The following is a 9,198-nucleotide window of genomic DNA, read 5'->3' as shown; positions in this document are numbered from 1 at the left end:
TTGCATAGAATTTCATATTCATAATGTACCCAAATGAGAAAACATTGTTCCTAAAAAGTTTAACCAGTTTATTTTGGAGACAGATCTATTTCCATAACAAAGTTGGTTTTTAAAGAAAATTAATGCAACTTTCCCATTGTTAGATATTTTGTTAAAATAAGTTTGAGAAATTCTCATACATAGATATGCTAAAATATGAAAGATCTTTGTCATTTAGAAAAAATGAGCTCAAATTTCACACTGCAGACCAGACTTAGCCTTCAAATGCAATTATTTTTAGAATATTCTCATAAATCATATCCCTCCATTTGAAAATGCTGACTCTTGAAGACTGAGCCTATCCCAGAGAACAAAGCAGTTTCAGTGCCTTTTCTTTGGAAGAGCTTTTCAAAGCCAAAGTTGGTCAAAGTGAAAGAAACCCATGACAATTTGGCTGCTTGCAGATTTGCGCATCAGGAGCCAAAATTAACGGGTAGCTTACAGATCTCTGTCCTGGATCTAGAGATGGTAACTGAACTGTTGCTCTGTTCTACCAGTGCGTTCATGCATTTTACAATAATATGAAGAAGAGTCAAACCTAGGATTTAGGTTATGATTACATAGTTCTTATTTCATCTAATAGTTGAATATTTGAAATGTACAAAATCAAATGCTTTTGATGGTGGAGCTTATTCTGTGCTGGAATAATTCCACTGACTACAGTGAGTTACATCATGAGATAACTTTTCTCCTCTGGTTATATTCCTCATGAAAAATACTGAAAGCAGAAAACTGTACTGAAAGAATGCTAAACCAGCTGAGTGAAGCAACCATATCTGGAAAGGCCTGTGGGCAAAAGCCAATTGAGCCGTTACTTCATTCCTTAGTGCATAGAGATTTTAATTACATTATCACAAACCCTAGTGGATAGACATTTTAATTACATTATCGCAAACTGTTTCATGGTCTTTTCTCTCTGAATTCAGTGCAATTCTTAAACCTATGAAACCAAAGGGTGTCTTGCAGTCATTTCTGGTGTTTTATCACTTGAAAACATTGACCGCTTTCTAAAATCAGCACTTCAGGAGCTGACTTGTTTGGTGAATGACAGATCAACAGCATATCGTAACGGCAATCGTTACTGCTGTTGATCCATTCCTATAGTCTTTTTGTAAATGGTGGAGGTTCCTTTGTCCCTCTGTCTCCATGCTGGCTATGGCGAGAGGTCAGTTTTTTAAGAAGGCAGGTTCCATAAATTCATCATAGAGTGGCCTACGTTGGAAGGGACCTTAGAGATCATCTAATCCAACCTCCCTGTCATGGGCAGGGACACCTCTCAACTAGATCAGATTCCTCAAGGCCTCATCCAACCTGGCCTTGAACACCTCCAGGGAGGCTGCAGCCACAACCTCTCTGGACAATTTGTTCCAAAGTCTTGCCACCCTTGTACTGAAGAATTTCTTTCTAAGGTCTAATCTAAATCTATTCTCCTTTATTTGTTTGTTTATTTGTTTTGATAAAGGCTTCGTCTCACAAAAAGGCATTCAAAGAAAGCCACAACTTAGCGTGGACTTGACAACTTGGGCCCTGGAGCATAGTAGCGCCGTTCAAATGGCTTTGGGCTGCAACTTATTAATCTGAAAATGGCTTATGAGCTCAGATGCAATGTGTTGTGAATCAGCTTCTGCCACTTTGTGATCCTGGTCGCTATGCGTGGAGTTAACAGGGGCCTCGGCAACACGTGCTCCCTTGCTCTTGTTTCTAGCACATGTGAACAGAGGCACATGCACACTTCTTGTGCCGTGTCACCTAAGTTGCACCGAATTGATAAACTTTCGTAATTTCCATTGCTTCCTTTAACAGCCTGCCTAGTTCATACTTCACTGCGTGGAGATTGGGAACTAGCAAAATGGAGTAGCCTACTTGAACTTTTGAACTTTTGTGGTGTGTAGCTTAAACACGCTTCTTATCTCCTTCCTGGCCCTTTATGCACCTGGCAGAGAAAAGCACTTTTTTTGTGCTTTTTTTTTTTTTTAAATTCTGCAACAAAATACCATCAGTTTTAAAATTAAATGTTTCTTTAGTATTTTTCCCATTGAAGTTGTCTTTCACAAGCCTACACCGGAATCCGTCTATATCCTGAATACTATGATATGATGGGACAGAGGGAAAACTTGCACCTGCTGCTTTTCTCATTGACATCACTCCTGAGCAAATTCAATAAGAGCAGGACTGTAGCTAAACGTTTTCAAAGATTTAATTAATTTTAACACAGTCTCTTCAGATGTTGCCACAGGCCTGGAAAGGTTTAACTAAACATCGAGTTTGAAGAGGCAGTGAGTAGTAATGAGAAAATAAAAGTTAAATAGCATTTTATTGTAGTATAATGTTTTAACATCTAGGTCGATTATCTTCAAAATATTAAGAAAAACCTGTCTTTTCAGAATACACAGAGCAGTTGTCAGAGCGTACTAGTTTTCTGAACTAACTCCTCATGACATCTATAGAAACATTTTGCAATGGAAGCTGATTTCGTGCATGTGTGCATAATGCAGCTGGTCCACAGAAAAGGTATTTTTCTCAAATGGAGCTGAAGTATTTGTTGACCTCACATAAACTTTAAACCTCCTACACAGTATTCATGTTAAGTAACAAGATGATCCATTTTAGCTTCAATGATTTAAAAGCCCTGAGACATCTGCACAATTATTTTTTTTAAATACCTTGGAAGCAGAATTAATAGCAAATAACACTGCTTACATTTGTGTAGTTTCACAAATGTAGGTCTTGAATTCTGTTTTAAGTCCTGCGCCATTTAGAACACATTTCTCATGCTTTTAGCCCTTCTGAAATTTTTTAGTTTGCCTTTCATGTAGACAGTCAGTTTGCAGTTGGTTTTGTTGTGGGTTTTTTTTTTTAAATTAATATTTCACACCTTTTTTTCCTTCTCTTCTTTGTATATCTTCTGGTATGTAGAAGTGTATTAGCACATTCCTCTAGTCCTAATCAGTCTCTCGTGTATGCTAGTTTTGGTGATTACAAAATGTATGCATAGACTGTTAAATCTCTTCTAACTTTTCCTTCTGGAAAGGCATTATCTGTTAGCAATGTCCTGGGCTTGGCTCATGGAAATGCTTCATTGCCTCTGCTTTTAATGATTTTTTTTTCCCCCCCTCACTTTAAGTACTTAAGTAGATGATTTTTTTTTCCTCCCCCACTAGCTTTTGCAAATCTAATGTACTTAGAAGACAGCTTATTTAGTATAACAGGAATTGCCCTAATATTTAGTAAGTCACTGAGTGAGCGTTGTCATATAAAGCACAACTTGGTACTTACATGTCAATGTATAAACATAGTTATTTAGTCTCTCTGAAACCAGGCAGAGCATCAAAGGCTTGAAAGGTTTCTTAATAATAAGTGCTTGATTTTTTCTGTTAAAAGGGAAAAAAAGACAGGAGAATGATATAAAAAATACTGTGGGTTGGCCAGCAGAAGATAATGAATGATATATGAAAGACCAGATCAAGCTGAGCACAAACCTGAAACCAATCTGACATGAATTAGAGGAAAAGAAGTTGATGCTGAGGTGAAAATGAAAATTATCTTTTGTTTAGAAATGCCTGCTGATTCAAGAGCTTACATTTATATAAATTTCAAGGAAAAAGCAAAGTCACTAAAAACCAAGGGGAGATGTGAGAGAAGAGGCATTTCCATAACACAAGAATGAGATAAACTGAAAGAATCTGACAACACGACGAAGCAGCTTCTGTAAGTCATGTCACAGTGTTTGACATGAATAGCGGCGAAAAGTGGAACAGTTGAGTTTTACAGAATTTCTTGCCTTTCTCCTGCAGACAGCAGATTTATAAAGAGACTGCAATAAAACTAGCAGATAAATTGGTTTGAGTTCATTTTTCAGGAATTGTTGGGGGGTTTTTAATAAATAAATTATTTTTTGGTATAGTATTATTAAACTTATGTTTAAGACTCCTATCTTGCCCAGTGCCTACTTCCAGAATTTCTTCAGAAGATTTCACAAATGTCTCAGCATTGCATGAAAAGGTTGATTTTTATTTAGCATATTTTTATTTCATCTGTTATATGGTTTTCTGGTCTGGAAAATTTGATAGCTTGGTATTTCTGAGAGTTTTCATGTCACCGTGTCATGATGTGTGTTATGTCATCGCTTCTTCTGAGTCATGGAATGCTTATGTTCCATGTTAATGTGGAATGAGTTTAAGTTTTACCTTATCCTATGGGAAAAGAGTTGATTGAATGCAGAGGTCAGATTCAACTAGACCAACAAAATTCTACCAGCTATTTCCTGTCATATATTGAAACTCCACCTACAAATAACAAGTTTTTTCAGAAGTTAAGTAAGTATAAATAGCCTATGGCTGTCCGTGTTAGCCATCTCTTTAATTTGGAAACTGTTGTTTCTGTGTGGTCTTTTTCAGACAGGTAGGAAAGAGTTGTACTTGCCATTTGAGCTAGCAGGGTAGAAATCTGCTCTGACCCAAAGTTAAGAGTTCAGCTCAGGAGTAGGACTGTACTAACCACGGCTCCACAGGTCCTGGGTACATGCAGGCTTTATTTCTGGCAGGATGGGAATAAATTTACAAATATCTCTTTTAAAAGTCCAAATTAAAACTGTCAATAAAGTTTTGAATATGAAGTGTCCATTATTCAGTCATCAGCCATTTTAAAAGCACTCTTGAGTTTAAAACTGTTTTTTGATGTGCTAAGAAGTTAAAGTACATTAGGAAATTAGTTCTTTCAATTCTTTCATGGCTAAATCACAGCTGCACAAGTAGAAGTCACTGGGGAAAGCATGACTAATATTTGTACTGATATTTCTGAGAAACTTGTGTTGTGCGAGTTTGTTTTAGACATGTGCACAGTGAACTCAGGTGGGATTTAGCAGCCTGTGCCTGTAGATACAGCGTGCCAAAGCACTGGGATTATTACACGTGGTGCGGACAGCACGCCTCTGGGAAACCCTGCCTTAATATACAGGGCAGTAAAGCTGCTGTGAACTGCAGGGGGTTCCAAATCAGAGTACACCTACCACTGATCATCGGTGTCTTCCATCACTGCTATCAAAGTGCTAGTGAGTGCTGCCTAAATAAAGTCTCCCTGCGCTCAAGCAGAGTGGATGCTGCCGCTGCTGTCAGCGCAGTATCCATCACCGCGGGGAACCGGCACTGGGATTTCAGCCGTAAGGTACTTCAGGTTTCCTGACGAGAGCTACTTTGGAAAGCATTAAGGTTCTGATGTTGCGATGGCTGTGTGTAGCTGTAGGTTCTACGATGTATTTTTAGATGGTATTTAAAAAAAACAAACACCCTGTACTGAGTTTGGATAAACCAGTCCTGAGGCCATGATTATACTAGGAAGCATGAAGCAGGCAGCTTGCTTGAGATCAGCAGAAGGAGAAAATGGATTAATGATGGCTTTCAAAATGTAAGGAAACTGGACTGGAGTTTTTTATTTTCAATTGATGGGGATTTGTTTGGTTTTGAGTTTTTTTGGTTTGGTGGGGTTTTTTTGTTCGTTTGTTTGTTTTTTAAGTGAGACAGAGTAAGGAAATGAGGGAAACATAAGCTGAGTAGGAAGAGAAGCAGACCATGATCCGGTTAAGCTGGCCAGTGTCAGTAGATCCCAGTATTTCTTGTTCTGAAGTACGTTACCCACTATGGACTACTAAAAGAGCTCAGTCAAATCAAACTAGACCTGAAAGATATCTTTACAATCAACTCTGTCCAATATCCCAAATATTTTTTGATATAATCTAAAGTTTTTATAAAAAGAAAAAAATGGAGAATGTAATATGAACCTTTTTTTCATGCCATTTTAACCCAAACCCCCTAATAAATATAGCTTAGGGAACACAGGGATTAAATTCTTCTAAAGAAATGAAGGAAAATACATTTAATTAATATTTTTTTTATCCAAGAGAAGGGGATGCCAAAAAATTAACTGTCTCTTAAGAAAGCTTCTTGCTTTAATAAGACGCTTTAGTAAATCTGGAAGTGTGGGGTTTTGCTTTGTCTTTTTTTTTTTTTTTTTTGCATAGACTCTTTTAGCTCTTGTGATTATCACAACTGCTATGTAAGGATACATTTGCATCTGGAATAACAGGAGTTTAGTTCTACCATTAGCTTCTTCTGCTTAAATATATTGCGTAGCTGGAGCGATGCTGCGCTGCATTAAAGTGCCTTCTGTGTGAGCCTGCGTGAGTGATTTCTGTAGGTACCTCAGTGCACGGAGGGAGAAGGTTATGAGGCTACAGCAGGCTACAGAGAGCAGTGAGCAACAGCCTCCCACGCCCTGATAAGCTCTGACTGGCAGTCTGGCTGGCTCTGCAAGAACTTGGGGCTCCGAAAGTTGCCCCCGCTTGGCCACCTGCCCACGCTGGCATCAACAACAGGTTGTGTAGATGGGACTATGTTCAAGAGGGTGCTGCTGCTACAGGAAACCAGGCTGCAGGATTACACATACAACTGATGAAATGACAGAAGCTTTGAGGGACTTTCTGGATACCCACCTAAGAACTCTTGTGTGCTGTTATGACCCTGCACCTCTGCATAAACAGGTGGGGTTGTCCTCCCAGCCGTGCACTAGTGGGTGACAGTGAGTGTGCAAGCTCAGAAGCAAGCTGTGTGAGCAAAGACATGCATGAGCAGTGAGAATGCTTAACAGCTATTAATAACAGATGGATTCTATTAATGAGCAGCCTTATTAGTGAAAGATCTCTTCATTAATAATTTTTGTGATATGTCTCCCTCAACTCAGTCCTCTTATCACAAAAAACATGTTTCTTTCTCCCAGTCTATCAATGCTGCAGCCACAGGCAGTCCTTGGATTGTTTCAACCGTTGGTATTATCTCACGGAATGGTTAAGGTTGAAAGGGACTTCTGGAAGTTACCTGGTCCAAACCCCCTGCTCAAGCAGGTTGCTCCAGGATCATGTCCAGATGGCTTTTGAGTATCTTCAAGGAAGGAGACTCCACAGCCTCCTTGGCCAACCTGTGCCAATGCTCAGTCAGCCTCACAGTAAAAAAAGAAAAGTATTTCCTTATGTTCATAGGGACCCTTTTATGTTGCAGTTTGTGGCCATTTTCCAATTTCTTGCAGGAATAACATTAAATCTGAAGGCAACATATAAGGCTGCAAAGCATCATCCTGTATAATTATCCTGCAAATTTAAGAGAGTGGAGAAAATGATCAGTGAATTTTTACACTAGAGGCTGGCAGGAAAAAGTTTATTTTTGTCCGGGACTTATTATTCTTGTGGCTGTCTCAGATCTGCATCCATATATTTAGATTATTTTCCTTAAAGATATACTCGTGATGAGATTCAAATGTAAATACCTACACTACAGGTTCTGTATGTACTGTCTAAGCTCCCACTATAGTTATTAGAGATCTAGTCAATGGAAGGAGCTGTTCTAACTAATCATCTGACCAAGTTTGATTTCTACATTTTAACAGAAATCATTGACTCAGTTTCAACTTCTTCTCCATTGAGGCTAATGGAAGCTCAGATAGCTTGAAGATACCTCTACTGAATAAACGTAAATTTGAATCCCACTCTTAATGATACTGCAGAAAAGAAAGGTGGCAAAATGAAACCCTGGTTAACGCTGGAGATGTGATCTACCTGTCTCAATATGATGCAATTTTTTTATCAATAGATTGATAGCATCGACTTGTATCAAAGAAATAAATAGGCTTTGTAATGTCATATTGTTAAGTCTTCATAACTACTGTTCAGCTATTTACTTGTTTTTAATCTAATTAACTACAAGAGGAAAAATAAGTTCCAACAACCAGTACAAGTGAGCAGCGTGTTTGTAAGATGGTGATTGTGCTATTATAAATTCTTGAGTGCAGCCTTCATGCTAACTCTTTTTTTTGTTTTCTTCTCATTGGGGAAATTCTCACAGAAGAGGTTTATGTTCCTATTAAAATGATAATTGTGCTGTTAACAGGATTGGTGGCAAATTAATGCAATAATATGTCCTTGAAAATAGGAAAAAGCCTGAAAACAGTTTTGTAGCGTAGAGTAGGGTCACAGTGGCAGGATAATGATAAATGATGCAGACCCAAGCCTATGCAACAGGACTGTGTAAGAGTTGCCTCTACTGCAAAACCAGTTTATGAGTGAATAATGCACATCACTTCCAAACTGAAGGAAACTTTCCCCCTCTAGAGGCTAATGCAAAGAACTGCTTACCTACTTGTAGTTAGCCTCCGTCTTTAGCTTTGGGTAGTACCAAATTAAACTCCAAATCTGAGTGCAGCCAAACTCACAATCCAAATGCAATCCTAGGAGTTAGGTGCCAATAGTTTTGAGTGACCTGATGGTCAAAGCTACGGTTAAAATTTCTGGTTGATGCAAGCCATCTCACATCTTCAGCCACTGCAGCTACATGTCAACTCTTTACTTTTGTCTTTGTGACCAGCCTTTTTCTTTCTTTCCCTTACAGTCAAGATTTTATGAGGGACTGCACCTCAGTCCTCTCCCCTTGTTTAAAAGAAGACATGAGCCTTTCAGAATTCACGATCCAGGTGTTGTGCACATCCACAATGGCTCCTGAGTTGTTCTGCCCTGTTACAGGCTTTTAGCGAAATAAGATTGAGTCTAACTGAAAGTTCAGCAAAGCAGAAACACTCATTTCCTACGGACACTATCTGTTAAACACTTAGAAGCAGGAAGGAATCTTGTGTTTTTGAAAGAGCATGTTGTAGCATTCATTTAGCTTCTCCTAACCTTTCTAAGCAGGTAGCAGCTCCCAGAGATGATTTGGTATTTCATCATCTCACTGACAATGCCATGGAGAGCCCTTAATGTTAAATGACTTAGATGTGCTCTGCACCTTAAATAAGTTTTTCTGTGCACACGCACATCCCTTCAATTCATTTGACGTTGGTACTTGGCCAACGCATGTCAGTGGCAGCTACACTGTGTTTTGATATTTTACAGTAAGCAAAGCAGTAGGAGTAGAAGTCAAAGGTTGCGTACTGGATTGCACATTGTTTTTGAAACTGGAGGAACAGAGCCTTGGAGGCAAGATATAGACAGGACTCCATCTTTGCTAATCAGCACTAGAAAAACACAATTAGCTTATTGGCGTGAAAAGTTTGTACCATCTCCAGCGTCTGTTCTGCACTGAGCTAGTCAAGTGAGTGTGGTATACCAAAGATACTAACTGC

Source organism: Apaloderma vittatum, unplaced genomic scaffold, assembly GCF_000703405.1.
Source record: "Apaloderma vittatum isolate BGI_N311 unplaced genomic scaffold, ASM70340v1 scaffold1787, whole genome shotgun sequence".
In the NCBI taxonomy this organism is placed as follows: Eukaryota; Metazoa; Chordata; class Aves; order Trogoniformes; family Trogonidae; genus Apaloderma; species Apaloderma vittatum.
This window is presented reverse-complemented; position numbering follows the sequence as displayed.